The sequence below is a fragment of the Haemaphysalis longicornis genome, unplaced genomic scaffold, assembly GCF_048455015.1.
Source record: "Haemaphysalis longicornis isolate Haplotype H1 unplaced genomic scaffold, Haemaphysalis longicornis Haplotype H1 scaffold_3, whole genome shotgun sequence".
Classification (NCBI taxonomy): Eukaryota; Metazoa; Arthropoda; class Arachnida; order Ixodida; family Ixodidae; genus Haemaphysalis; species Haemaphysalis longicornis.
In genome coordinates, this window is record NW_027526335.1 from 35,473,604 (window position 1) to 35,479,603 (window position 6,000).

The following is a 6,000-nucleotide window of genomic DNA, read 5'->3' on the forward strand; positions in this document are numbered from 1 at the left end:
AAGCTCCGGACCTTCACACAACAGTATGCTCAGCAAACTACAGCCATGATGAACTTCATCCAAACCCTTCCCGGTGTTCCAAATGAAGCGGACCCACCGCCAAGGAAGATTACTCCCCGCAGTACCCTTGGACAACGAAGCGGTCTCTCTGCGTTTTGCAGTGGAACTGTCGCAGTTTTAATCAATCGGCTTCCATTCTTTCAAGTCGAGTAGCGCAAATTTTGCCTGTTCTCATCCTTCTTCAAGAATCCAGATCCATGCCAAAAATTAGAGGCTACACAACTTAATCGGAACCGTTAATAACTCACCAAGGCAGAGTCCCATCTCCCACCAAACCATCAGTGGTGGAACAAGCGGCTGTTTTTGTGCGGTCAGACCTTGGTTGCTGCAAGGTTTCCGTCCCGGGCCAATGCTCCAAGGACCACGAAGTGGTTATAGTGCAGGTGCGCCTGCCTGATGGGAAACCACTACTCGCAGCGTCTGTGTATTACCGCCCAGTCACGGGCTATCAGAAATCTATTAACTAAAATTGGTTACGCCACCGTGTCTTGCAGTATCCCCACACTCCAATAATCATCGGCAGGGACTTTAATGCGAAAAGCACTACGTGGGGGACTCTACGGATGGTCGAGGCTCGTGCCTTGAGGCGGCGATTGACGATTGCGGTCTCTCTCTTCTTAATAATCCTGCGTTAGCCACGCGTGTCGGTGGCTAACGTAGGAGTGATTCGCACGTGGAGCCCCTATACCACCACTTGGGGTAGTGATCATTATCCTATTCTCCTCATTCTCCGAGGCAAGCGTTTCCGCACTCGCCAATATTTTTCGCACATTGATTGGCAAACTTTTCGAACAGCCCTCCGTATCCCTCAGAATGCAACCCTACCGCAGTTCACTGCTGCCATGCACAATGCGAAAGCACACGCTACAGAGGAAATCTTATGCGACTCTTCAACACCCGCACTGGACGCTTATCTTACCAACCTCTGGAAGCGCGTGCAAACCCTCAATGAGTTTCAATGACAACAGGGAGTGGGGGAGGAGGAAGGGGACGCGAGCTCCATTTGATACTCCGTTCCTGAGCCCCAGCCAACACCGCAGGGGGCGGAAATAAAGAACCCTGGGAAGGCTCTCCACAATAAACTTTCTTTTACAGGATTCCTGCGGAATATTTGCGTGCCGCTTTCAGCGCACGCGGCTGCGTGCGTGATCTATGGCATTCAGTCCGCGGAAAAAAGACGTACCCGCCTAGTGTGATTGACTAGAGGCAAATAAAACGGCTAATGGCTTTAAACAGTCAACATTTTCAGCCAACAACTCCAACCGAACCGCCAGTGGTCGTCCCCCGGAAGAGTGGTGAAACCTGGAATTCTCTTGGACATGAAGCTATTTAATGGACCTTTTTCCAGTAGCGCTCTGCGCATGCGCTACTCTCGCTCCCAGTGACCGATCTGCCATTATTGTGGGGAAAAGTGTAAACAAGTGTAAACAAAACAACACCATATTGGATTAGCCATTTGCGAACGCCGAGCCAGCTAATGGCTGCTCCGTTTTCTGAGTATACTGAAAGCGGCCGAGAGGTATGCGCTACAGCTGCCATCGAAAATTTCTCTGCCACCAAAACCATGCGTGGCGCTTGGGACGGCTTCCTCAACTGCGCAGGGCAGGCTGAAAAAAAAAGGGGCGCGTTCTTCTATAATCCCCCCACACGGCCTCCGCGATCGGCTGCCGGCGGCCGATCACGGAGGCCGTGATCCCCCAAGCGTGGTTCGGGCGGCCGCCGCAAGAGGGGTATACGCGACTGGAAAAAGGTCCATTGTCCAGTTTGGTATGGGTTGTAAGAGCAGACATGGCGGAGGCAAGGTCATGAAAAGTGTCACGTCCCCTCCCCCCGAAAAAAAAATATTTTACGTTAGCCATTTCTTCTAACGACAGAAGCCTTCATCATATTTGCGTGTACCGAAAGCACGCACTGAAGTGCTTTCGGTACACGCGTAATTACGCGCATCGCACACCGGAAACAAAGCTTGGATGATGAAAATACATAGTGAAATCTCCAATTTCTTCCCTGTCGCTTCACTCCCCCCTCCCCACAAACTAATTCTGCCCGCTACTAACACACTAGACCCAATGCCAGAACTTGACAGCTCATTTTACTTCACAGAACTCACAATGTTCACTCCCTAATAAGGAAGGCCCGAGCCTGGCCACTACCAAGGCGTTAAATGGATTCCCCTTCGCGACCTATAGCGGGACCAGCTCAACTGCACTTCCTCGAACACCTCGACCAATCATGGGAAGCCGGACTCCCCTAAAACGGTCACCAAAACAAAAAAAGTGGTTTATTTTTGTTATATGAATCAGTAAAACATCAAAGTGAAATGTACAGTGAAATCTGCAGCTATACATGATTTGTGCGTCGGCGGCTGTCTTGTGGGTATGCTTGGCGAACGACGTCCTGCTGGCGGGTCGCTTCAGCAAAGGTGTACTGGCGTCATTTCCGTGACGAATATGACGTCGGTGAAATCTTGGGGTATCGCGGTATAAAACACTTTCGCGTTAAAATATAAAACCCGAAAACGAACAACCCTAAGTATAACGTACTCATTAGTACTAAGGGTTCCTTTCCCGCAAGAAGACCATGTATGCCGGGGTGCACCCTTCACAGGCCGCTTGCTTCGTTGTACAGACACTTCCGTGACGGATATGACGCCAGCGAAATCTTCGTGTATCCGGCAATAAAACCCTTTCGTGTTAAAGGAGTACTGACCCGAAATTTCAAAGCTGAGATAACTGCATAGAACGCTTCCTTTTTATCAGGAGATATCTCCCAGCAAGTTTCAACAGCAACCGGTTAGTGAAACATATTTAAAATCCATTTTAATCTTCGCCCGCACGACAAAGCCCAGAGCGGACCGACATGACATCATCTGCCACTTGCCCCAAACTGCCGACGTCGGGGCTCCGGTGACGAAGACGCGCTTGCTGTGGTTGGCGCACGCTGCTCGGGCGTGTGTACACGTCATGGTTTTGGGACTGACGTCATGCTGCCCGGGCCTGTGGGGACGGCGAAGACCTCGGCCGGTCTGGGCGCGCGCGTGCGCTCGCTCGCGCGCGCTTCCAGAGCGGCAGCGACACGGCAAGAAGGGTGACGTCACGTGATACATCCTGTCATGGCGGCCGCTCGGCGTTCGTTTTGTCGAAACCGAAACTGACACGAATAAACGACGCCGTAAATGAATGTTTACGCTGCGCTCGACCGTCTAATCTGTCATTCTATGGTTAGTGGGCTGGCAGGCATAGCAGCGAAAAAAACGTAACACCAAAATTTCAGTACCCCTTTAAAAGAAAAAAAAATGCCTGATGATTTCTCCATATCCCACCCTGCTCTACGCAAACCAATAGACTGCATTGACAACCGAGTCGCGCGCTATCCGGGATTAGTAAGTCTCCATTCTATCCGCTAGAAAAAGACTTTCGCATTAACTTCAGCAACGCCGAGCTCCAGTCCGAACTGGAACCGCAGAAAAACAGTGCCGAGAAGCGCGACCTTCCACTCGGCGCATTCAGGCGGACAATCGCGACTAGCAAGCGAGACCAGATCAACGCGAAAGGTACTGCGTTCCTAAGGCCTCGATGGCTGATAATAATAATAATATTATTATTATTATTATTATTATTATTATTATTATGTTTGTGTTTAATGGCGCAAGGGTATCTGCGACCAAAGAGCGCCAAGACTCTCTTAGGTGATCCTTTTATGTCAGGTTAGTACTTAAAATGTGTATGAAATGAGCATGGGCGTGACACTGCCTAAAAAACTATATATGGGTGTAGAGGGCCCGTAGACTAAAACATAATAATGATGATGATGGCGGATGATAGGAACAATGGTTGATACATGAGGGCGCCTGGAGCGTCAGAGCATGCAGTGCAGCCAGGCTCCCTGTGCGCCACAAAACAGTCTTCAGAACCTTCCTGAAATAGGAGAGAGTCTGAGGACTGAAGTCACGCCCTGTATGAAATGAGTTTTAAGAAATTGACATCTGCTAGATAAGTTAAAAGACATTTGTAAGAGAACATTGGTTCATCTCCTAAGAATATGGTGTAGTGGAATATTGTGTGTGTAGAGATTAGAAAAGTGTCGTTTTCTGGCATCATTCATGGACGTACACTCAGTTTACACGTGGAGAACGGAGAGCCGTTCCCCACACTTGTCACAAACTGGTGGGAGTGCGCCATTCAAAAGATATGCGTGTGTGGCGTCTGTGTGGCCTATTCGCAATCTACAAATGGATACCTCTGTGAATCTATCTTGTTTCTCGGTGAAATATTTACCTATGTAAGGTTTAACTGTGAGTAATTTGTTGTTGGATTCTTTGTTCCATTCCTGCTGCCACATTTTACGAAGTCTTCGTCGTATAACTGGTTTCATGTCCAGATATGGAACCAGAGGTTCATCCACGCGAGTGCGAAGAGCAGCTGCCGCAGCATACCGGTCGGCGATTTCGTTCCCCCGTATGCTGCTGTGCCCCGGCACCCAGCACACCACTATCCTCTTATCTGAAGCATAAGCCAACGTTATCTTCCTAATGAGCTGGTTTAATACAGGGTTTTTACTTGGTTTTGCCAAATGTAATGCCATCACGACACTGAGAGAATCTGTAAAGATAATAGACTGTTGTATATTTGTTTCTGTGATGTACTCTACCGTAATTAGAATACCGTATGCTTCTGCTGTAAAAATGAAGTTGGGGCCATGTGCAGCGCATGAGACAGCAGAAGCGGACTTCGAAGCATCTGTGTAAAAAGTAGTATAGGGGTACGTTTGTTGTAAGTGTAAAAAATGTTGTAAAATAAGTTCTCTTGGTGCGTTTCTTTTGCTGATTTGTCTAAAAAGACACATCACAAGACACTGGGCCCAGGTCCCAAGGGGCAACGAGGTCGGTGGGAGCAGTCCTGTATAAGTCATTAAATGAGACCCCAAGTTCCAGTGCCTGTATTCCCGTTCGGAAGGGGAATGGCATGGTGATAGATGGACGGTTAGAAAAGAGATTGCTAGCCGACGTGTCAGTGATCATAGAATTAGATGGATGATTAGTCAACGATGCTATCTTGAGAGCATACGTTACTGCTGTATACGTCCGCTGGTTCTCCAAGCACCATTGGTCACACTCAACATATAGGCATTGGATGGGACTTGTCCGAAAGGCACCAGACGCAAGTCGGAGCCCTGTAGGTGGAAGACTGGATCCAACATAAAGACTGTTTTAGTGGCGGATCCATACACGACACTGCCACAGTCAAGGCGCGACCTCACCAAGCTGTTGAAGAGACGCAGAAGGCACGTTTAATTTGCTCCATAGGACTGGTGGGACAACATATATGTTCATTGCCCTGATGCATTTATTCTTTAGTTGTTTAATGTGCGGAATAAACGTAAGCTTGTCGCCTAGCACAACACCAAGGAATGTATGTTTATTTTTTACCGGAATGGCCGCACCATCCAGAATAATATCAGGGTCCTTATACCACGCTGCCTCGAGAACAAAACACAAACTGATCACTGGTGCATCTGCCCGACCGAAATCCTGCCTGGCAGCTATCGAGGATTCCGTGATATTCTAAGAAGTACATAAGTCGTCTATTAATCACCTTTTCAAGCAGAATTGCTTGGGCAGCTGGTAAGGTCAATGGGACGCTAACTAGATGGAGAGGAAGGATCCTTGCCTTCCTTCAGAATTGGTACGACTATTGACTCTCTCCACGCCCGTGGAAAGCGTCCAAGAGACCAAATTTCATTAAAGAGGGAAAAAAGGGCGTCAATTGTGTCCGCGTGGAGGTTTCGTATCATTTCGTAAGAGATTTGGTCTGGGCCAGGTGCTGAATTTTTACATATGGCCAGGGCAGCCTGAAGTTCCTGGAGCGAGAATAGGGAGTTGTAAGAGCCTTTCGATGGCTTGTTGTCCCGTATGGGTTTGTGCTCAGCGGACTTTATGTG